This window comes from Lissotriton helveticus, chromosome 11 (genome assembly GCF_964261635.1).
Source record: "Lissotriton helveticus chromosome 11, aLisHel1.1, whole genome shotgun sequence".
Taxonomy (NCBI): Eukaryota; Metazoa; Chordata; class Amphibia; order Caudata; family Salamandridae; genus Lissotriton; species Lissotriton helveticus.
In genome coordinates this window covers 57,914,022-57,938,803 of record NC_136072.1, presented here as the reverse complement: position 1 = coordinate 57,938,803, position 24,782 = coordinate 57,914,022, and the positions used below count along the sequence as shown (strand labels likewise).

The 24,782-nt window shown below is 46.3% G+C and overlaps 1 protein-coding gene across 1 annotated transcript in view; it reads right to left on the bottom strand.

Moving 5' to 3' along the window:
• The window catches only part of LOC144791494 (cytochrome P450 2J2-like), a 73,304-nt gene extending 71,241 nt beyond the window's left edge, over positions 1 to 2,063 (bottom strand). The window contains exon 1 of the mRNA XM_078666190.1: positions 1,972 to 2,063. The gene's annotated coding sequence lies outside the window, so the exon portion shown is untranslated. The remainder of the gene's footprint in view (positions 1 to 1,971) is intronic.
• Positions 2,064 to 24,782: the final 22,719 nt, after the last annotated feature.

The following is a 24,782-nucleotide window of genomic DNA, read 5'->3' as shown; positions in this document are numbered from 1 at the left end:
TGTAGCTTTTTGGAGGAAATACACAAAGTGTAGCTGTCACCCACCCCAGACATGTATTAAAGACAGGCTGCAAGGCACACAGAGAAGTAAGAGCAGAGAAATGTTCACTTCCCAATAATGGTATTTCTAAAACAGTAACATTAATTCTAACTTTACCAGTAAAGAGGATTTATCATTACCATTCCAAAGATATGAAACATTATGAAGCTGCTTCTTTCTACTCATGAATTACATCTTCAAGGTATTTTTAGCAATTCCCAATTCCTATGCAAGCCTGTGAGAGGAGGAGGCCCCACTGTAGTGAAAAACAAATTTAGCTGTTTGTCACTCACTACCAGGCCATGTCAAACTTAAAAGTCCATGTCCTAACTTTCACTTACACAGCACCCTGCCCTTAGGGCTCCCTAGGGCCTACCTTAGGGATGACTTAAATGTAATGAAAGCCAAGTTTAAGACTTGGCAGGTGGTTTTAAATGTCAAGTCAAAGTGGTAGTAAACTGCACTCACAGGCCTTTCAATGGTAGCCCAGAGACAGGTTTGAAAGGCTACTTGTGTGGGTGGCACAACCAGTGCTACAGGCCAACTAGTCGCAGTTAGATTACAGGCCCTGGGTATAAGGTATACCACTTTACAAGGGACTCATAAGTAAACTAATTAAGTCAATTGTGTATACACCAATGTTACCATGGTTGGGGGAGAAGCACATGCACTTTTGCACTGGTCAGCAGTGGTAAAGTGCTCAGAGTCCTAAAGTAAACAAAAGGAAGTTCAGAAAAAGAGGAGGAAGAAGGCACAAAGTTGGGGTGCCCTGTCAGAGAGGGACACTTTTCCAACAGGTGTCTTTCTTGAATGAAAACTATGCTTGAGAATAATCTGACAGGGATCTTGGATTCCTAGTAATTTCTGTGAGACTGAAAGGTACTCCCAATGGTGCAACAGAACCCTTAAAAAATCCAGAACAGGCCAATGTTTTCTGACTCATGTCACTGGGAGGCAGATTCCTCTTTGATCCGCTGTTCCCTACACTATCTCAGCAGGATGCCAAAACCAGCTGTAGATGATGGAAAGCTGATGAAACACAGAATTTTCGGGTACCTCGTTGGCCAGTAAGTGGCTGCTGGATTATAGCTGAATATGAGTGGGTGATTAAAGAATAGTCAGGCCTCCACTCTACTGTCCATGGCTGGGGCCCACCTCAGTTCTGATGCATAACACAGATCTATAGTTGATTTTCCAACAAGAAGCATTTCAATGCTATGCCCCTGGTGAACTCATTGAGTAGTACCGGGTTATAATTACCACTCATAGACTTAGCTTGTCTCAACATGTTTTTTGTCTGCAATTAGCCCTACGGAAGGTATGTTTACCCACTAGAACTAAGTGTGAATAACACTCTCCCTATTGGACTGCAAACCATATCCCATTCCTAAATTTGTGAGACACTGAGGCTAGATGTATTGTGGAGATGAGCATCATATCATTGTGTAAATGTCATATATATTCCTAACAAATGACTTTCTGATGGTCATGCCTGCCGTAATGCATCTTTTTGCAGCATTCCTACATCCTTGTGTGATATATACCCTTCTTCTCTTTGAGCCAGGTAGAGGCATTAGAATGTGCATTTTTTAACTGGCGTGATTCTATGAAGGACTCACACTAGCATACACATACCATTCCGCTGCAGAGATCTCAGTCACTGGACTCACACACATGGGCCATCTCCCATGCAAATAGATGGTCAGGGAAACTGTTGTGTCTCTTTTTCATCCCTTGGCGCAATGGAGTCAATTACATTTAAGGTCCCTTTCTTTTGGCTGTAATTTTTTTGTCTTTGTCATTGACTCAAATAATGTAGTAGCGTGTTGGCCGATCATAGAATGTGAAGCTCCATGAGACTCCTAACACCTTGCAATTGCTCCCAACTTGTTTAAAGGTTTATAAATGGCACCCACGCTTTCCATCACATACCTTTACTCACTGCAAGAGCCTCTATCAGCCATTGCACCTCTTCCTGGACCCTTTCTTGAAGACCTCTCTTTCCAAGTCCCAGGCTCCGCAGGATGGTCAGACCAAGGCGTTTCAGTGGCTTCCAGGTGTGTTCAGGGGTAGTGAAAATGCCTGAGGTAAATAATTATTGGTTAGTGTTCATTAAAAATCACAGTATCCACTTAACTTGAGCACTTCATATCTTTTAGCCAGAGGAAACTTGGTCCGTTATTTTTTAGCAATATACAACTTTAAGTGTGGCAAATTGCAAAACTATAATACTAAATGCAAAGTGGCAGCCTTAGATCCACAATATTGCTTTACATCGCCTATTGATGTAAAAAGTACCAGTTGTCACCATTTATGACTGATGACCTGTGATCCCTGCTGCCTAGTAGGGTAACATGAAATTGATACATACTAATAAATTCATACAGTGAAAGTGTTCAGCTCTCTTGATTTATCATATTTTTTAAATCATATATATTTCTCTCTCTCTACACACAAACGTACACACACACACACACACACACACACACAGAAGAAGAGCCCGCACAAGTGGATGGTACGTTCCTTTTTATTCAGGGGCTGGAGCGTAGTGTCAGGAATCCCAACAGCGTTATTGCATGCCATAAGCCGACGCGTTTCGGGCTACTCGCACTTTGTCATTGGCAAAACTGTAGTGTCCCAGGCAGTTTTGGCGCACCTGAATTGCTTCATTATCCTTATACCCGCCTCCAGTGGGCGAGGTAGCTTGCACGGCCTTCTGGTATATGTGGTGCCCCCAGTGTTCCTCTACTCGTGAGTTGTCTGGTACTCCATTGACAAAGTTCATTAAAATACCCCCGTGGGTCGTTGGACAGTCCTGTGCAAACTATCACTGTCATCTTATATCCTCCAAAAAGCTGCCACTTGTCCCAAGTGGTGACCGCCGGTTGGCGTTACCACGGGTCAGATCACAAGCAGCGGGGCTCCCCCAAGGCTGGGTCAGCCGTACAAATCCACACACAAAGAGGTTGCACTCAGAAGAAGAGCCCCCACAAGAGGATGGTACATTACTTTTTATTTAGAGGCTTAGGCGTAATGTCAGGAATCCCAACAGCGTTATTGCATGCCATAAGCCGACACGTTTCGGGCTACTCACCCTTTGGCATAGGCAAAACTGGAGTATCCCAGACAGTTTTGACGCACCTAAATTGCTTCATTATCAAGGGGCCCAAAAAAACTTCAGGTACACATCACTATAACCTGGTTGCCCCATTGATTGGCCTTGAAACTGCTGAACAGAAACGACTGTCTAATTTGTAAAAAAATAATAATAATTGCAAGGGTGCTCAACAGGAGGCCACCAGTGCTTGCACAACCCATTGCCCCTGCCAGTTCTCTAGTTACAGTACCAACACAACTTCTATCTCACTTCTACAAGTGTAACAATGCAGACTATTCAGGCCCCCAAAGCTATGAATGTGGCTTGGGTGACAGCTAGTAGTAATTTTTATGTATATAGAATGAATAAAGAACTGTTGTTGTGCTTATGTTTAAGGGTCTGTTCATTGCACACAATACACTACATGGTACTGGGGGTGAGTGTTTGTATTGTCAACGCTCCGTCCATCACCACCTTTGGTTTTTCTTTGTTCGCCCTAAATTGGCAGGGTATGCTCAGACGTGAGTCCCTTGCTCACTTTGCCACTGGAGTCAAGCAAGCCCGGCTGAAGACGGCTGTAATGCCAGAAACCGGTCCTGGGAAGCTTGATTCCGGTCCAGGGAAGACATGGCTTGGCAGTTCGGGCTGGACTGTTCCCATGAGGCACAGGGTCAGACTGATTCGCATATGGCCATGTCTGAACTGGGGTGGCGGAGTGAGCTAAAGAACGGTGATGGATTAAACTCAGATCAGTTGACTGGGGGTGAGTGTTTGTATTGTCAACGCTCCGTCCATCACCACCTTTGGTTTTTCTTTGTTCGCCCTAAGTTGGCAGGGTATGCTCAGACGTGAGTCCCTTGCTCACTTTGCCACTGGAGTCAAGCAAGCCCGGCTGAAGACGGCTGTAATGCCAGAAACCGGTCTTGGGAAGCTTGATTCCGGTCCAGGGAAGACATGGCTTGGCAGTTCGGGTTGGACTGTTCCCATGAGGCACAGGGTCAGACTGATTTGCATATGGCCATGTCTGAACTGGGGTGGCGGGGTGAGCTAAAGAACGATGATGGATTAAACCCAGATCGGTTGACTGGGGGTGAGTGTTTGTATTGTCAACGCTCCGTCCATCACCACCTTTGGTTTTTCTTTGTTCGCCCTAAGTTGGCAGGGTATGCTCAGACGTGAGTCCCTTGCTCACTTTGCCACTGGAGTCAAGCAAGCCCGGCTGAAGACGGCTGTAATGCCAGAAACCGGTCCTGGGAAGCTTGATTCCGGTCCAGGGAAGACATGGCTTGGCAGTTCGGGCTGTACTGTTCCCATGAGGCACAGGGTCAGACTGATTTGCATATGGCCATGTCTGAACTGGGGTGGCGGAGTGAGCTAAAGAACGGTAATGGATTAAACCCAGATCAGTTGACTGGGGGTGAGTGTTTGTATTGTCAACGCTCTGTCCATCACCACCTTTGTTTTTTCTTTGTTCGCTATAAGTTGAAAGGGTATGCTCAGACGTGAGTCCCTTGCTCACTTTGCCACTGGAGTCAAGCTCGCCCGGCTGAAGACGGCTGTAATGCCAGAAACCGGTCCAGGGAAGCTTGATTCTGGTCCAGGGAAGACATGGCTTGGCAGTTCGGGCTGGACTGTTCCCATGAGGCAAAGTGTCAGACTAATTTGCATATGGCCATGACTGAACTGGGGTGGCGGAGTGAGCTAAAGAACGGCGATGGATTAAACCCAGATCAGTTGACTGGGGGTGAGTGTTTGTATTGTCAACGCTCCGTCCATCACCACCTTTGGTTTTTCTTTGTTCGCCCTAAGTTGGCAGGGTATGCTCAGACGTGAGTCCCTTGCTCACTTTGCGACTGGAGTCAAGCAACCCCGGCTGAAGACGGCTGTAATGCCAGAAACCGGTTCTGGGAAGCTTGATTCCGGTCCAGGGAAGACATGGCTCGGCAGTTCGGGCTGGACTGTTCCCATGAGGCACAGGGTCAGACTGATTTGCATATGGCCATGTCTGAACTGGGGTGGCGGAGTGAGCTAAAGAACGGTGATGGATTAAACCCAGATCAGTTGACTGGGGGTGAGTGTTTGTATTGTCAACGCTCCGTCCATCACCACCTTTGGTTTTTCTTTGTTCACCCTAAGTTGGCAGGGTATGCTCAGACGTGAGTCCCTTGCTCACTTTGCCACTGGAGTCAAGCAAGCCCAGCTGAAGACGGCTGTAATGCCAGAAACCGGTCCTGGGAAGCTTGATTCTGGTCCAGGGAAGACATGGCTTGGCATTTCGGGCTGGACTGTTCCCATGGGGCACAGGGTCAGACTGATTTGCATATGGCCATGTCTGAACTGGGGTGGCGGAGTGAGCTAAAGAACGGTGATGGATTAAACCCAGATCAGTTGACTGGGGGTGAGTGTTTGTATTGTCAACGCTCCGTCCATCACCACCTTCGGTTTTTCTTTGTTCGCCCTAAGTTGGCAGGGTATGCTCAGATGTGAGTCCCTTGCTCACTTTGCCACTGGAGTCAAACAAGCCCGGCTGAAGACGGCTGTAATGCCAGAAACCGGTCCTGGGAAGCTTGATTCCGGTCCAGGGAAGACATGGCTTGGCAGTTCGGGCTGGACTGTTCCCATGAGGCACAGGGTCAGACTGATTTGCATATGGCCATGTCTGAACTGGGGTGGCGGAGTGAGCTAAAAAACGGTGATGGATTAAACCCAGATCAGTTGACTGGGGGTGAGTGTTTGTATTGTCAACGCTCCGTCCATCACCACCTTTGGTTTTTCTTTGTTCGCCCTAAGTTGGCAGGGTATGCTCAGGCGTGAGTCCCTTGCTCACTTTGCCACTGGAGTCAAGCAAGCATGGCTGAAGATGGCTGTAATGCCAGAAACCGGTCCTGGGAAGCTTGATTCCGGTCCAGGAAAGACATGGCTTGGCAGTTCGGGCTGGACTGTTCCCATGAGGCACAGGGTCAGACTGATTTGCATATGGCCATGTCTGAACTGGGGTGGCGGAGTGAGCTAAAGAACGGTGATGGATTAAACCCAGATCAGTTGACTGGGGGTGAGTGTTTGTATTGTCAACGCTCCGTCCATCACCACCTTTGGTTTTTCACTATATGGTACTGTGCCAGATTACATTATGGAACCTCTGGGGCACTATGTGCCTGGTCGATGCGTACAGTCCTCTGAGGTGATCGTACTGACCTGTCCCTGCTTTAATAAAGCAACCTTGGGTGGCTGGGCATTCTCAGTTCTGATACCTCAGATCTGGAATGGGTTTGCGGACAGCCCGAAGAAAAAAAACAAGATTCTTCCCTTTCGGAAAAGACTGAAATCTTTTTTATATAAACAAGCGTGGCAGTAACATGTTTTACAACCCGTAGATAAGCACCAAGAGACCAGTGGTATTTGCACTATATAAGTATTATTAACAAAGAAACATAACATTATCTTTAAATCAGGCAAATAGACCAGCCATGTAGCAGACTACAATACGAGCCGGAGTTGACATTTAACTGCTGGTGTCGCGCACTGGAAACCACCGGCTCAAATTAAGCACTGTTACAAACATATCTAGACTAATGAAACTCAGTAACAGAGCAAAAGTTCATAATGGGTGCATGTAATAGGAACGTGAATTGGTAAGGTTCATGTTCACCCTGAAGGGTATCTTGACACGGAAATACAGATGTGTATTGTTACCTATTTTATAGCCTTCGAGGCATTAAAGGCTGAGAAGGTCCACTGGGATTCAAACCTGTGGCCATAGGGTCAGCTACACTCCCTGCAGGGGATGGATTAGTCCACTGTAGTGACTGACCCAGCATGTGCTGCTCCCCCTTCTTCTTGCTCACGTCACTAGCAAAAAATGGGAGACTGAATTAAATGACATAACTGGGATGACAATAAGCAGCAGAAGCACATTCCATGATTTCCTCATTTTAAATCACAGATAGAATTTGACAAAATGTATGATTACTAAATGTACTTTTGATCAGACACTTAAGCAAACTACTTTTGCAGAAGATTTGCACGTTGTGTGCAGAAAAAAATTCTGTCATTTACAGTGATGGGAGCCAATGGTCGAAGTGGACTGACTCATTTTTCTAAGCTGTGGTGGGTGGAGCAAAATGGGAATGGCACTGCAATAGAACCGGTGAAGAAAAACCCTCTGTATGAATGAATGGATAAGTGTATGTATGTATGTATTTATGTATGTATGTATGCATGTAAGTATTGTATGTATGTATATTTATGCTATTTTGGTGGAAAAAGAAAAGTGTTTGCCAAAAATCAGGCCTGATAACAGTAAATATTAATAAGTATTCTGTAAGTAGCATGGGTTTTGGTCCTTTGGCACCTTAAAGGCTACACTGGTAAAGCCCTAGTCTTTGATTGCCATTCGATTCAGACGCCTGCATGAGGACACTGTAGATAAATGTTAGTGGGCACAGGCACATTACTGGCACTTGTAGAGGAGTGACACATGATTATGGCTTCTGGTGGCATATATTCCTTTCTCAAGGTCCACTTGTGGACTATTAATTGAGTTACTGTGCTGGTGTTTCTTCAGAGTTGCAAGTATGCACTATTGATCCTCAATATGGCAGTGGTTTTCAGGCCAGCAAGAAGGATTCGAATAGCCATGGCCAGAGGTAGAGGGGCAGGGAGTGACACTACTGGATTGGCCCACAGTTTTGGGTCAATCAGTGGAGCACCTAGATGGGTGTGCCAATTTAATAGTGGCTAATGCTGGGATGTGCTTTGCCCCATAGATTAGGACTGCAAAAGAAAATTGGAATCATGTTGTGGTGACTGGAAGTGAAATGCTATTTGTTTTTCTACAATAATGATATATTTTACCTACTTGATTGGTGTATTAAGCATGTTTTAGTTTCCAATAAATACTTCTGACTGACCATCTTTATTGACTGTGCTTCTGCACTTGATTCCAAAGCTGTAAAATCCTCCTGTAGTAAGCCTTGCTTCCGGACCAAAGCTACCCCAGTAGAGGCATGAACAATGAATGATTATTTGTTAGCCTTATCACCTTATGTACATGGCAATTGCTCTTTTTGTAGATGTGAATCTCACAATTCTTCTGCCTTCAGACCTATTCTGTGTGCGCCTGTTGGCACTGTTACATCTGCTATTTGTGCATATATGCCAGCCTACATGTGGAAACTGGCAGCATCTTTATATTGTGGTGTTGATGAAATGGCAATGTTTTCTGAGACATTGTTGGAAGTAGGCAAAGCGGGAGTGCATTGCATTGCATTGCATTGCAGAAACACAATATGGACTTGTTGAAACACTGAAAAAATGGGCAAATTGTTGATTATTGCTACAGTTTCAAAACTAAGGGGTCGTCCCTCTGTGCATTGTTACGTAGGGCAAGGAATTGCCTAAATCCTTTTGATCATGTTTTCCAAAGAAAATAACAATCTTGACAAACTCAGTGAAAAATATTTTTCATCGGTTACTATTAAATACTGACTGTTAAATTAACAAAACAGTATCTTCAGGCCCAGAGAAGGTCCTTCATCAGGGATACAGAAATCCAAGTGAACATTCCAATATTGTTTCAAACTGCACGAATCATTATAAAAAGATCCAAATATTGCAAAAGACGGTGATTAGTAACCCAAGGCTGCATCTCCCTCAGTAACCTGTAAAGTCTGAAAGTAGTTTAACACTCATCTTGTTCCCTGACCATGACCAAATGAAAGGCTCCTCGCAGGACTATCTTTGTAAACAAATGTTGAGGACCGTAACTGATTTAGGAGTAAAGACCAACTGAATAAATCTTAAGAGCACAGATATCAAAGAGGAGGACAGAATTTCTTAATGGTGATCTCTCATTTAATACTCTGTAGTCTGTGCAAGCACGGAAATCCCCAACTTTTTGGGGGTAAAAAAAAATGGCTGATGGGTCACAGGATTTAGAGAGTTTATTAAACCATTAATCAAATGTTTGGCTAGCTATTTCCCTAAAAGAACGCATAATGTTCCGTGATGGCATGAATCTGACTACACTGTATGTTGATATCCGGGTTCTAGATCAATCTGGCAATCAAATGTTTGATCCAGCGGTAAGATTTCTGCTTTGTTTTTGCTTAAGCTATTTGTGAAGCTTTGGAACTCGGATGAAAAGCCTGTCAAGTCAGCTGACGCACAGCAAATGACCAGGTTTTGTTTAGAATATACTGAACAATTATGTGTAAAAAAAACCTTATACAAAGGTTACAGGTTCTTTCTGTCAATGAAAGGATTGTGTTTGGCTAGCCAAGGTAGACCAAAAACAACTCCAAAATGTAGGGCATCATTAGATCGAAAAATGTCTCCTTGGTATGCCCTACAGAACTCATTATCTTTTCCATCACTGTACTGTGAGTAATTGGCCTGAGGAAAGTAGAGAACCATAAACAGCTCTGCCTTGTTCTGGTTTATATTTCTTTACAGCATGAATCTGATTACTTACAGCAAAATTATTGTCATAGAACATGTCTATGGCACCCAAATCAATCATTACTAACACATGAGGTATCTAAATGTTGTTAGGAGTTAAGGATACATCAATATTGAGGAGTCAAAAGGAAAAGCTTTAGACACAAAAGACCCTATATACGTGACACAGACTGGGTAACATGCACCAAATTGACTAGTAACACCACGTGGTGAGGTGAATTTCAGTGTACGTGATTTCTCTGTTGGAAAACACACAACCAAGGGTAGGTTTGTGATGTAAAAACCGCGTTGTTAAGGTATGCGTGGTAAAAGTATGCGTTGTAACGTCATACATCCCGCCTCGGCAGTAGTGCGCTTTATAAGTACAGTCAGTCAGTCAGTCATAGATATGGGAAAGTTCTTACACACAAAGCTCAAAATAACATAACATGGGATTGTCTTCAGTAACCAAAGCTATTGAGCACACAACAGTCTCTCAACAGATAAAATAGACCAAAGGATGCTCGGGTATTCAGGAGTGGGAACCACTGCTGGATTGCTCAAGAAATGCAAACAGCACTATAGGACAAATCCATTAACGGTTAGTAGATCCGCATGGAACTCACCTGCCTGCAAGGGGTATTGCTAACTGACTTACTGCAGTGTGTGCCTGTGCCGCTTGTACTGTCTGAACAGGAGGTGATTGAAGAACCCCTGCTGCAACCCTGATCCCAAGAAGCACCCTCTCCCTGTTACTGATCTACTTGCAGCATTACACCCACAAGGTGCTTCTGCAAGGTCCGAGTCTCTGACAGTGATTAATTCAAGTTTCAGACTTAAACCAAACACCATCATCTACAAAGACAAAAGGGAAAAAGCTCTTGAAGATTATTATTGACTTTTTGCCAGATTTATTTGGAACACATTTTATTCCCTGCTACAAATGGGGGAATATGTTGCCCCTACTACAATTCAGGAAACTGAATGAGAAAGAACAATCCTCGCGGAATGGGTCGGTAACAAACAATAAACTAAAATAACGATTCAAACTAATAAAGGATAAAGTTGCACTTTCACCTGTAAGAGAAGGACAATTAATGAGCTCTTGTCAACACATTTGGCGGCAAAGTAAGCTTGTCTACATCCATCTGAGTCTGGATGAAGCCAGGGTTCAGGAGTCCTGGTCGGTCCCTGCCAAACCATATGTCTTACTTTCCTGATGAACTATATGCTTTAAATGGAAGTACTAACCCCACCTGCTTGCATTCGTTCTTTCCCTGTTTTACAATATTGTTCTGTAATACCTGTACTTTAGCCCAAGAGAGCAGCATTTCACTAATGAGGTGAATCTAGTGAACACAATATGTGGCGGCTGTTTTTCTGATCCATTGCAGATTGTTAGCTAAGCATAAATTAGATTTTTGTTTATTTATATATGATTATTTATTTATTTATGCAGGATTTGTAATGCGCATGGCTGCCTCAGCGACGAGGCGTGCCAGCGCAACCAGAAACCTAACCGGAGCAAGAGAGCGCAGCAAGCTAGGGATATCACAGAATGGGGAACACCCAAGTCTTCAAGGACTTGCAAAATGTCAGAAGATTGGGGAAGGCACAAATACTTACTGGAAGAGAGTTCCACAGTTTGACCGCCATAAGGCCAAACGACCGGCCCCCAGCCCTTGCTTTCCTAACCCGGGGGACACAGACCAAACCTTGGTTGGTCGATCGTAAAGCTCTACTAGGCAGGTATGGCTTCAGTGGGCCCAATAGCCCGTCTGGGGCTTGAAGTCCCAGGATTCTATGCGCAATACAGAGCACCTTAAACTGGATGCGTGCTTCAATTGGCAACCAGTGCAGCTTCACAAGGACTTGGGTCACAGAGTGCGATTTAGGGAGAGCCACTAACATACGTGCGGCTGTGTTCTGGACCCTCTGCAAGCGTTTGATGCTAGCTTTGTTAGCACCAAGATATAAGGCATTACCATAATCAAGCCTCGCCAAGATGGAAGCCTGCAAGATGGTCTGACGTACTCTGGGAGGGAAGAAACCAAGCAAGGGTCTTAATCCTCTCAGAAGCACAAAGCAGACTGCGGCTACAGCTTTTGTCTGCTTATCAAATGTTAGACCGGTAAACAGCCTATTGTGGTATTTTTTATAGAAACTTGACTTCAGAGCAGCTCTATGTCTGACATAGTACCGGCCTTACTGGTGGGCAAGTGTATCACTAGATGTGGACATCAGGGTAAAGTTAGCAGCATAATTGCAATATATAAGGTGGCCCCATGCTATGTTTTGTCTCCATACCTGATTGTTAAAGTATGTTATTTTTGATCAAATTTAGACCAACTTTCACCATTTCCTGTGCTCTTGTGTATTATCCTCCTGGTCCGGCTACAGGGGTTTTAGAAGCCTTACCAAAATTATTGGCTAACCTGGTGTTAAAACAAGCAAATGTGACCATTCTAGAAGATCTGAATCTTCATTTGGATGATACCACGTGCTCCAATGCAGCTAACTTAAGACAGGACTTAGTCAATTGGTGCTGTAAGTTATGTCAACCAATGCATAAGAAAGGTCATCTTGTTGATCCATCCAGTTTGCTAACTACCCTTATACGTTCGTTAAGAGGCCTCTCCTAGTTACCCAGTCTGACCATATTATGATTCTGATTCACCTCCCATGTCATATTTTCTGCACATCTTCCCTTATCATACCGAGAATAGATCACTGTTAGCCAAAGTTGGATCCTATCAAATTGGAACAAACGCTCCTTAAAACAACACCCGATATAGGAGATGACACCTCAGGGGTGAATCTAAAATTCAATGAATGGATCAAGGCATCTTTAGATCTGAACATTCTGGTAAGGAAGCATATACTCCTACACCCTGTAAGGCTGGCTGGATTAAAGAAGGAATGCAAAAATTTACAAACAATATTGAGGAAAACGTAACACTCTAGCAGCAATTTTGATTATAAGAGAGCTGTTAAAAATATCATTATGCTATGAGATGCACATGTTATTTTTGTTCTGCATCAAAAATATATATTTGAGCGAATTCCACTAAAGAGCTGTATGCAGTAGTTAAAACTCTTACTAATCCTCCTGACTTGGGCCGTGTGTCTATTCTGTCCAACCGTTGTAATGATCCAGCAAACTTTTTTTTTTAATCTTTAATATTTCTGCCACCTCTCCTGAGAAGATATAGCAGCCATGGACTGCTGTTTCTTTTTGTCATTGCAAGACGTTGATGGAAACATTTGCAGCTTTTCCCCTTATAAAGGAAGAGGACTTAATGAACGCAGTAAAATGGGGTTCTCCTCTTGAGCCGGCCCCTCCATACATTACGCAAAAAGGACAGATGATGGACAGAATGCGGAACAAATCAAACATTCACCACAGTCCTAGATCTGGGTTAAATGCATCATTTTGTTGCTCGCAATGCCATTCCATTTTGGACCCAGCCAGACCAAGCCCTCCCAGCTTGTAATGTAACAAAAATCAGCCTACAGTAGTCTTTGGACCAGCAGTGCCCTATTGCCTGGCAGCCATTCCTAGTTTACCAGAGAGAGTGCTTCTAGTGTCATATGCCCATAATTCATATCAGACACAGTGAAAACCAACATCTCCTCTTGCTCTGATTGCCCATCTGCAGCCCAAAATTAGGTCATTTCATTCCACACAGTGTTACTTACCCTTGCCTTTCAGGAATGCCTCCAAAAGCGGAGATCTGGGAAGGTCATAAAGCTCCTCTGAGTGGGAGATTAGAGCATCTCTTACAGCGTGGCATCCATTCAGAACAATCACTGGTGTCTGTCCCATCCACAGAGTAAACATGTTCCCATAGGTCTCTGCAAGCTGTGGTCACAAAGTTAGTTTGTAAGTTAAGAGAGCTTAACACGCGGTCAAAAGAGCTCCAACCACTACCACATTTTGGCACAAAGTAAGAAAAATTATCCACTATTTTCTTTTTCCATCTTGGTTGCCACGTTAAGGAAGAAATATGAGGGTATCAACTGATAATACAGTAGGCAGACCACCTTCTATTCTTTATGTTACCATCTAGATGAAGGGGGGACTAGATGCAACATGGCCTTAATTTAAGCTGACCAATATCTGTGAGCTAAATGGTTACTTAGATGCAAGTTCAGAGGGGACCATATATGGACGGCTGCAACCCCTGGCTTGCTTCTTGCAACCCTTGGCACTGCAATTGTGACCCCTGGCCTCAGAGATGGTAAAATCTGTGCCAAGACCACAAGAGAAGCTTATCCCAATGGACATTGGTCAGGACTTCATTCTCCTGGTTTTCTATCAATATTTTTATTACACTGATGGTGAATTCTCATATTCACCACTAGTGTAAACAAAATGGATTACAACTAGCTGGAATATGGCCCTCACTGTGAATGCTTGTTGGTGAGAGTGTGTTTATGTGAGTGAGAGTTGTGCATATGTGATTGTGTCTGTATATGTAAGCATGTGCGTGTGAGTGAACGTAGAGGTCAAATGGCGTGTGATGTCACTTCCACTACCCCAGGCCTTTTGGTGAATTAACGATCATGGGACCAGCATTTTCAGCCCTAGCTGGTCTCATGATCAAGGTTCCTTGAATTCATGCACGGTCTGTCTTTCTATGCCCTAGATATGACTGATCAGTGCCACAATTTTACAAATTCAAAAATACAAAATAACCATTTAACCACATTTGTAAAGTGAAACAATTCTTGTGGCAAAGAACTAGCAATTCCTGTTGGAAAACACACAGCAAGTTAAGAATACGTAGTTAAAAATGTACCTAATGGACTTTCCTTACAGCGCTTCTACAAAACCTTGCAAGTATAAACAAATTCAGCAGCCATGTCTCACTCTGTTCAACTTAATGCTAATATTACTTAGCAAAACAACTATTTTTGAAGGGGATGTCTGAAAAGGGATTCCTGGTTGACTGAGGTAAGCACCTAGGTCAGGCAGGAGCCACCACTCAAGTCAGGGCAAGCTAAGTGCATAATAAAAGATAACCTGTGCTCACCCTCTGGTAGCTTGGCACAGAGCAGTCAGGCTTATCTAACGAGGCAAAGTGTAAAGTATTTGTGGAACACACACACACATACACACACACAGAGTAACACAATGAATACACCTTAAAAAGATTCCACACAGGTTTATAAAAATAGATTATTATTTTATCAGCATAACAAGATCATAATGACAAAATTTCAATGTATAGAAGTTGAGATATTGAATTTTAAAAGCATGAATGGAATAAAGCTCGTAGAAGCAAGTAGAGCTAACAAAGGTTACTTTAGGTTGGGCTGGAGCGCGATAAAGTCAAAGTTAGGCCCACCTTGTGGAAGTGTAGGCCAGCTACTGGACCTATAAGGCCCCAGAGAACAAAGTACCTTTCCTGGTTTCAAGCAATGAGAAGCGTAAGTCTTTTCGATGCAGTGAACGCAATGTGTCAGTTCCGAACACGGGTGCAGGAGTCGAGAGGCGTTGAATGATTTGCCAGATTCTGCCATGCAGTGGAGGGGATGCATCGATCTCATCAAACTGCAGTGGGAGCGATACGCTGTCTGATACACCAATGCCTTTATTGGGAATCTCTGGAGGCAAAGCGCTGGTTCTGTGGCGATGCAATGATTTTACTCTTGCAACCAGGTCAATGCACCATTTTTGTTACATACAGACAGGATATTAGTCAAAATCTGTGTTGCAAGTATCTGGACCACTTCCAGTGTGCCGGGCTCATGAACAGGGGTAGAGATTTTGATATCCCTGAGTCTCAAGCAACAGGAGGCAAGCCAACAAGACCTTGGAGATCACTTGGAGGGAAGGCCCAGCTCAGCAGAGTCAGAGAGCAGCAGGCAGCAGGACAACACAAGAGAAAAGTAGGCCTTCCAAATCTGCAGTCCAAATATGAGTCCTTTAAGCAGCAGAGCAGTCCTTTTGACAGAGGTTCAGTTCAATATCCAGAAATGTCTGATTTTAGTGGGTCAGAGACCCAGTACTTATACCCAAAAGTGCCTTTGATGTGGCAGGTGACTTCAAAGCAGCTCTCTGAAGTGCAAAAGTATCAACTGTCACCCCCCACGACCTGTATTGGACACAGAGTATCAGGCACACAGAGCAGTAAGTGCAGAGACATATCCACTTTATAAAAGAGGCATTTCTTAAACAGTAATGTTAAATTCAACTTCACTAGTAAGGAGGATTTGTCATTACCATTCCAAAGATATGAAACACGAAAAAGCTACTCCTCTCTGATTGGGAATGAAAGCTCAATAGTGTATTAAGGAACTCTCAATGCTAGCCAATGAGAGGAGTAGGCCTCACAAGGCCTACCTTTTACTGACATAGCCCCCCTACCGTTAGGGCTACTTAGGGCCAACCTTAGGGGTGACATGTGTAAAACAGGGCCATTTCAGGCTTAACAAGTAGTTTTAAATGCCAAGTCGGAGTGGCAGTAAAGTGCACACACAGGCACTCAGTGGCAGGCCTTGCCAAGTTTGAAAGGCTATTCCTGGGGGGCGCGGTCTGACCACCGAAGAAGATGGCTGCCTGTTTCTATCGCCAGCGATGCACTTACCTACGTTGCAAGGTATAAGCTTTTGCTGAATTTTGCCTTTTTGAAGACTGGGGAAACGTTTGCTCTGGGACCCGAAGCTGTCCGGCATTCCAAATCGCCCCTTTTATCGCTGACGTCTCTATAAGGTGAGCGTGACATCAGCTGGCATGCGCTTCTTCTGGAATCCTTGGTCCTCGCATGCGTGGAGGCCGAGATTCCTTTTATTGTCTCCGCCCCTTTAGGCGCGTCTCCCCATCTGACAGGAATCATGGGGGGAGCTATGAGGCACATGAATTTCGGCTGCAGTAACGTTTATATTTAAAAGCCTCAAAATGATTACATTTTTAACTGCAGTGAAACGTGTTCACTTCCCTAGCAATCACCTCAAATATATTCTGACTGCCCAAAATAGCAACAGTTTGAGGAAGCTCTCTACATATATATATATATATATATATATTATTGTTTTATAAAGCAACATTTACTGCGCAGGAAACATATCCTTATGGATTCTATAAGACTGTGACTTTGGTCATATGTGAAACCCTCGAAATAATGTGCAATAGGGAAAATCACATTGCGTCAAGATAAGGCGCGTTTAACTCCATAATTCACTAAGAATATTTTGTAGACATACTTTGTTGTACAACCTCACGTTTGCTGCATCATACATAAATACTGGAAGAGGTTATATATTCTGAGGAGCTTATGCAGCGATTCTCACTCCCAAAATTTCCACATAACTCGCTACTTAGACCTGTGTGTTCATCCTTATTTTGATGACAGTTCTTTACCCGTCTGTTCTCACTTTTAAACACAACTTTCAAGAAAAGCTCCTATACTCCATATAACATTTTGCCTCACACAGTATATCAAGCCTTACACATTACCTGGCATCTATGGCATTTCTATTTAATTAGACCGGGTAACTTCCAAAATGAAGGTTTTAAACAATTGTCAGTCTTGATGTACGCTACCAACATTCTCTACAGTTGTGCTCTCATTGGGGGCGTGGCTTGGCTGCCGAGCAGAATGGCTGCCTGAACTCGCAGCTCCGCTGATCGAGCGAATTAATCCGCCATTGATCCGTTTTTCCTGACCTGAGACTCGGTCCCCGTGCACCCCCTGACCGACGAGGCATCTCCCTCTACCTCGGCGATGTTTTTTGCTGCACGGCGCTCCCGCCCTGAATGAGAACGGACACCCAGCTCAGAGACCGCTGCGGGGCCTGCGAGGACATTGAGCGCAGGGGGCTCGAGCTGTTGCTGGCCGACAGGAAGTGAGGGTGGGCCCGGCGGCATATGCGGGACCTGCGCCGCCAGGACGTTGATCGAGTGGCACTCGCTGCGACCCTGGGATGGCAGATGCCTCGGTGCGGATCCCGGTGGCCGGGACACCAGACAGCTCAAGTCTAGGCGTGAGGTGAAAGACGTGCGTCCGAAGGGACGGGAGCCGCGATCCTGCGGTCGCGGAGGTGCGGGACTCGGCACCCCGCCTCTACACAGTGAGTGCTCCTTTGAGTGCGCGGCCTAGCCGCTGAAGACTCTACGGGCCGTCAGGTCCTCCGGCTCACGGCCGACGACCAACGGCGCTGGTGGCGGCCGGCGGAAACGAGGCAGGAACCGCCATTTTGGCCTAGTGCCGGAGGCTGCAGCGCGTGGCGCACTTGGCGGGGGCTCAACCCATAGGCCAGAATATCCGTGGTGTTAATTTGGAAAGGCCCCTGGGGCCCGCACAGCCTCACAGTGTGGAGTAACACCCCTGGGCACATTGGGCACTGCTGGAGCGAAGGCGGACAAAGATACGCTGTGCGCCACGTGGCAGATCTGGCTGGCGGTGGAGACCTATGGTGGTGGCCAGCTTCATTGCTACAGGCGCAGTCAAAAAGGTGCCACGTTAAGATAGACGGCCACGGTGGTTGCCTGCCACACAGCCTGGTTACCCGGCCCAGACGGAAGAGCAGAGATCTCAGGGCGACTAACGTCTAGTGCGAAAGAACTGCATACCGCTATGGGGAAGCCTGACACCAGACAACCCAGAATCACGTTCGACAAAACGTCTAAAAAATCACCAAGCCCGGACGCACCGGACCAGGAGATATCGGGAGAGACCCGCAATGTGTTGCCGGCAGATGACATCAAGGCCATGTTCCAGGACCTAAAAACAAGTCTGCAAGGCATAGATGGCAAGATGTATGCCTTGGCTGCCCGGATGGATAGCATGACTAGACGAATGGACAAACAGGAAGGGGTGGTCGCAGTGTTGGAAACCCGAGTGACCGAGGCGGAGGAATGCCAGACGGACCTAGACAAGAAATTGCGAGGCATGGACAAAGTGCTGTCCCTGATACAAATGAAAAATTAGGTTTTGGAAGCGAGGTCCAGACGAAATAACGTCCGCATAACGGGCGTGGCGGAATCGACAGACATTGCAAATATGGAACGCTACATAGAACAGATGATGAAGGATTTATTTGGGGATGGACTGTCTACGATGTTCCTGGAAGAGAGAGCACATCGCACCCTGGGACCAGTACCCAAACCGGGAGCCCCGCCGCGGCCCATTCTAGCCCGCATTCTGAACTATAGGGACAGAGACTCTATACTGAGGCTGGCACGAAACATGGCGGATTTGCAATATAAAGGTAACCGGATATCCATGTACCCTGACTTTACTCTCCAAGTGCAGGCAGCCAGGAGGGAATTTTTGCCCGCGAAAAAGGTGTTTCAACAGACAGGCACGAAATACTCCTTGATCTACCCAGCAAAACTGAGGGTGCAGGGGCCGGGCAATCCCACTTTCTTCACGGACACAAAGGCGGCCCTCAAATTTGCTAAACAGCTAGCTAAGGACCAGAAGGGACATTTGGCGGAGGAGGAGCGGGGTGCTACTGAGCAGCTAAGTGATGTTGAATGATGCACTGTATTGTTGATTGAAACACTATTAGCAACACTGTCCACTTGAGGTGGGGATCATGTACTAATTGCTCAAAATTTGTGACCCATGCTAGTGGGTAATAACTGCTTCGTTTGGCCTGGGGTCTGGGGGGGGTCCTAGAGCGCTCAGGATCAGATCCGTGCTCGATCGCCCTGTCATGAGTACAGGGTTAGAAGGCCCATGACTGCGTACCCCGAGGGATGTCTCCCAGAGTATGGTTCGCCCTTCTACTACTGATGTTATTTGGTTCTGTTGGGGCGGGCAATGGGGGGGTGTATGCACGACCTGATTGGGGGGTTGGAGCGGGTGGGTGGGGTGGAGGTGGGTTTAGTTTTGTTTGGTTTGAACAGTTAACCTATGAAGACGCTATGCTGCAAATATCATCTAATTTTGCTCGAATTGTGTTCATTGATAACGCTGCTGAACCCCAAAGGGGGGGATGGACGTGGACGCTTTCACTACTAGATGGGGAGTCGGGACATATATCCCGCCGGAAGATTACTTTTTGCATTCTGATGCTCCGATTGTTATTCGCCACCATTGTCCTGGCACTGTGATGGAATCTAGAGGCGGCTTAGGATCTGGTGAGACCGCAAACCCTGGTGCGAATGCTGCGAATCCATCGATAAAATGCCTATCATGGAATGTGAGAGGAATGAATGACAGACGGAAAGCGAGACTTGTGCATGCATACTTGTCGCGGAAGCACATAGATATTTGTATGCTGCAAGAAACTCATTTGCACACCACTACTGCGTCTCAGATAAAACAGTCTAGATGGGGTGAGACACTACATGCCCCATACTCGAATTATGCAAGGGGGGTGGCTATCTTGATCCGTAGAGGCCTGAACTGGGTGACACACCAGGTGCTCAGGGATGAGGAAGGTAGATATATAATGTTATTGGGAGTCCTGTGTGGCGTTCAAATGTTGCTGGTGAATGTGTATGGCCCGAATAGCGACACTCCTGAGTTCTATGAGAGATTGTGGAATAAAATGCGTACACTTGGCAGTGCGGCGATACTGTGGGCGGGAGATTTCAATGTGGTGCTTTCTGATGCCGCTGATAGACAGGGCGCTGCCCGGGAACACCACCCGAAGGCGGCGGAGGCACTGGGAGACATTATCCTGGAGGCTTCCCTGGTGGACTCCTGGAGGCTGTTACACCCAAATACGCGGGCGGGAACTTGCATTACAGCGCACAGAGCTGCATGGTCGAGGCTTGATTACTGGCTGTTGTCCAGAGACCTTCATACTTCGGTATTGGAGGCTGTACACCTTCCAAGATCGCTGTCAGACCACGCCCCAGTGGGAGTGACGATCACCACCCCCACACAATACATACAACTGTTCAGCTGGAGGTTCCCATCACAGGCCCTGCTAGATCAGGTCTTCAAGGAGGAGCTGAGAGGCAAACTAGAGGAGTTTTTTACTCTCAATGAAGGGACAGTAGACTCGCCTGGAACGCTTTGGGAAGCCTGTAAGGTGGTAACCAGGGGGCACTGCATGGCGCTCAAAACGGGAGTGCTGCGATCTATAAGGAACACGCTAGAAGAGCTTGAAAAAGAATTAGCAGTTCTGGAAGACACCTTAACCAGATCCCCCACTGCTATGGCCTGTGCCGACTACAGGGCGAAGCTTACTCAGTATCAGGAGGAAGCCGAGAGGGAAGTGAAATTCCTGCATAAATATGCCCAAGCCAGGCGCTATGGAGAGGGAGACCGCCCTGGTAGGACACTAGCCGCTATGCTTAGAAAACCCAGAGGCGCGGAATATATTTTGGAACTCAAAACTGACGCTGGTGAACCCATCCGAGCGCCGCGCGATATTTTGCAAACTATGGAATCATATTATGAGACGCTATACACCTCAAGGGTGCAGCCGGAAGACCAGGTGATTACAGACTACCTGGACACGATAGCACTGGCGTGGTTCAATAACGGGGCTCGCGAGTACATGGATCTGCCAATCACACAGGAGGATATACGGCAAACTATAGCTGGCATGCCCTCTGGAAAAGCACCTGGCCCAGATGGTCTCACGGCGTCGTTCTACAAGGAATACGCGGATATTCTCGTGCCCAGACTGCATAAGTTATACATGGAAGCGATTGAGGCGGGAAGTCTTGCCCCGTCGCTTCGTGAAGCCATGATTATTACACTCCTCAAACCCAACAAGGACCCCACGAATCCGGAATCGTACAGGCCACTATCCCTGATAAACCTAGATGCCAAAATGTATGCTAAGCTTCTGGCGGAACGGCTGAAACCAATGATACCCCAGATAGCACTGTTGGATCAGTCGGGATTCGTGACAGGTAGGTCCACATCGCACAACCTGCGCACCCTGTTTGGATTACTTCATTACCTGGACAAACAATAGCAACAAAAGAGTGACTACATAAGCAAAATACACAATGAAAGAAACACTCAGAAGTTGTTAAAAGGATCCTCACTCACCAACCTGGTTGGTGACATGCTTCATCATTGGGTCCCCACCGGATCAGCCGAATGCCGTTCCGGTGTGCTACGACGCCTGCAATTGCAGCGGAGCGGGTTGTGAAATTGTGCAAGTGAATAAGTGCAAGTTAAAAAGTAGCCAAATACTCCCTTCAAAACTTTATTTCTAGGTGATTTGGGTACTAGTAAAAACAGGTGACGGACCAATACTAACTGGACAATGGGGTTAGGAGATCCGGTAAAGTAAAAGAAATGGTCGACATGAACATGTTTCTGCTTATCAATAGCAATGTCTGCTAAGCATTCATCAGGACCTAAGTGAAAAGTGGGACCATGGCGGTATACGCGCGCTAAGGCGTACCCTAACCAATGGTCAATTCTAAAAGATGGGAACTCACGGTTTTACCATGTTGTTAGTTCTTTAATCAGTAAAAACTTGTGGTAAACAAGGAAAATGCTCCATGGAGCTGAAACCGGGGCCCGTCTGGGAGTTTTCCCACAAGACAGGATCTCGCCGGGTGCCTAGTTTTGCACGGTCCGCTCCGGATATCATTACCTGGACCCCAAGGTTCAGGCCGCGGCGGCCCTGTTGGATGCCACTAAGGCTTTTGACTCTCTTGAGTGGAAAGTTCTGCAGGCGCTGTTCACCAGAATGGGACTCAGCAGATTATTCATTCAGAAAATCTGCATCCTCTATAATTGCCCTACGGCTAGAGTAAGGGTGAATGGGCAAGTCTCGAGGCCTATACAGATCACGAGAGGGACCAGGCAAGGCTGCCCCTTATCGCCGTTGCTGTTTGCAATTGCTACGGAGCCACTGGCGGCACGCCTGAGGCAGCACCACACCCAACGCAGCATTGGCTTCACGTCCAGAGGGCTATTGGTGTCTATGTACGCAGACGATATAACGATCTTTATGCAAAACCCGTCCGAAAACTTCGACCCACTCATGAGGGAACTAGTGCGATATAGCGGTATGACTGGCATTAACATGAACAGGTCCAAGTCAGCAATGCTACCACTGACAGACGGCACAGCTAGGTGTCACACGGAGTTCCCCATCACTTGGGTAGAGGATGAGGTGAAATACCTGGGAATCCACATTAGTCGATTGATTCAAGACCTGTGGCTCTTGAACTATGGCACTGCGGTGGAGTGGCTCGAGACCAAGGTAAAGAAATGGGTGACCCTGCCACTTTCCCTTACGGGGCGGATAGCCATAACAAAAATGGTTATATTACCAAAATTTCTATACCTCTTTGCGAACATACCACTGCCGCTCACGCTATCCCTCTTTAAACGTATACGCTCCGCACTTTTGGAACTGGTGTGGGCGGGCAAACAGCCTAGAATTCAATGGAAAATACTGACACTGCCCTTCCGTCAGGGAGGTCTGGCGGCCCCAGACTTTGAACTTTATGCCTACTGCGCCCAGGCCCAGTACCTGCATTATTGGCTCCACCCGATCCCGTATCAGCTACATGTGGCGATCGAAACAGACGTGTCAGCGCCCACCCCCTTGACTACAGCGCTCTATCGTAAATTCAAACGCTCACCTGAAGACGTAGACACGGTGGAAACGGTGAGGTGGGCCTGGCAAAGTATAGCAAAGCGGGCAGAAATTACTGAATTGTACGCCCCGTCCATGCCGCTGGGCGGTAATCCGCTGCTGGGGCCGTTACAAGACCCGGCTATAGCGGAGAGAGCGCGGAGACGTGGGCTGTCACTTGCCAGTGACCTGTACCCAGACGACACGTTTGTAACGCTGGAGGCTATGTGCAAATCAGGAGTACCTACGGCTTCTGAGCTACTCCTCTACTACCAACTGCGTGTGACATGTAAGGCCAGGTACCCGATGTTTCCGGAGGTGCCCCCATCTCTTGCAGCACTGGAGGACGTATTAACAAATAGCTCCTCAAACAAGCTGATTACTAGGATCTACAAAATCACACAGGACACGACGCCATGGGTGCGTCCTGGTTCGAAGGCGCAATGGGAGGCGGAGGCGGGTATAGGCATATCGGATAAGCAGTGGACATTCTGCTGCACCCGACTCGAAAACCTATCGCCTAACTACAGGCTGAGACTAATTCATTTCAACTTCCTCCATAGAACGTACCGCACGCCGGCGCAACTCTTCAAAATGGGACTGCTATCTGAGGCTAGATGCTGGAGATGTGGAAGTGAGGATGCAACCTTCTTTCACCTCACATGGCAATGCACACCAGTGCTACAATATTGGGTAGAGGTGTTTTCGAAATTGGGACGCATAATAGGTGAACAGCTCGATCCGGATCCGCTAGTGGCCCTCCTGGGTTTTGTGGCGAACATACCAAGTGCCTCAAGGAAATTAGCCGCGTTGCTGCTTTTACTGGCGAAGAGGCAGATAGCACTACATTGGAAACGAAGGGCGCCTCCGACAACTGCGGGGTGGATTAACTCGGCACTGTACTGTCGGGTCCAGCTGACTGTTTATTGGGAACTCATGCCTCTGAGATCCAGACCCGCTGATATCTGGCAGCCCCTAACGACCTGGCTGACTGGGGAAGAGATGGCCGAATGATGTGGTTGGAGATGTGGATGTAAGCTTGGAGCTAGGAGAGTGTTGGGTTGCATGGAGATTCGAGAGCTGTATGTGGAAGGACAGAGGTGATGTACACGGGTGTTGTGGCGACTGAGGGTGTATGAGACTGGACCATGGGATTGCGTGAGGAAGGTGGGAAATGGTATGTGTTTATGAGCTTCCGGATAGATTAGTCGCCTCCCCCCCCCCCTACACTTACACTGCACTGAATAATAATCTGGTGATGTTGACGAATTACAATTTGAATCCACCAATTGTACATACCAATGCACATAGCGCTGTTAATTTGGTTGTAAAAGTTCTGAGAAAAGTTATGCTGAACAATATGTACAAGTGTGTAAAATCGTGACTACAAGCTGTGGTCCCATAGATACTACTACTGCTGCCTGCCTCTGGGTTGTTGGCTGAATAGCGGTGTAAACGCTTGAAACGCACAATAAAGGTTTTTGATAAGTTAAAAAAAAAAAAACAGTTGTGTTCTCATTAATAATTCTTACATGATCAATACCCTCAATGATTTTTAATCATCTAGTGAGGGCATTACTCTGAAGTACCACTATAGCGGTCTACATTGTGTACCCACACACTATTGTGGAGTCCAATCTTAATGTCAACCAGCAAGCACGGGTCTACTTCCTCTACACCCCTTCTATTT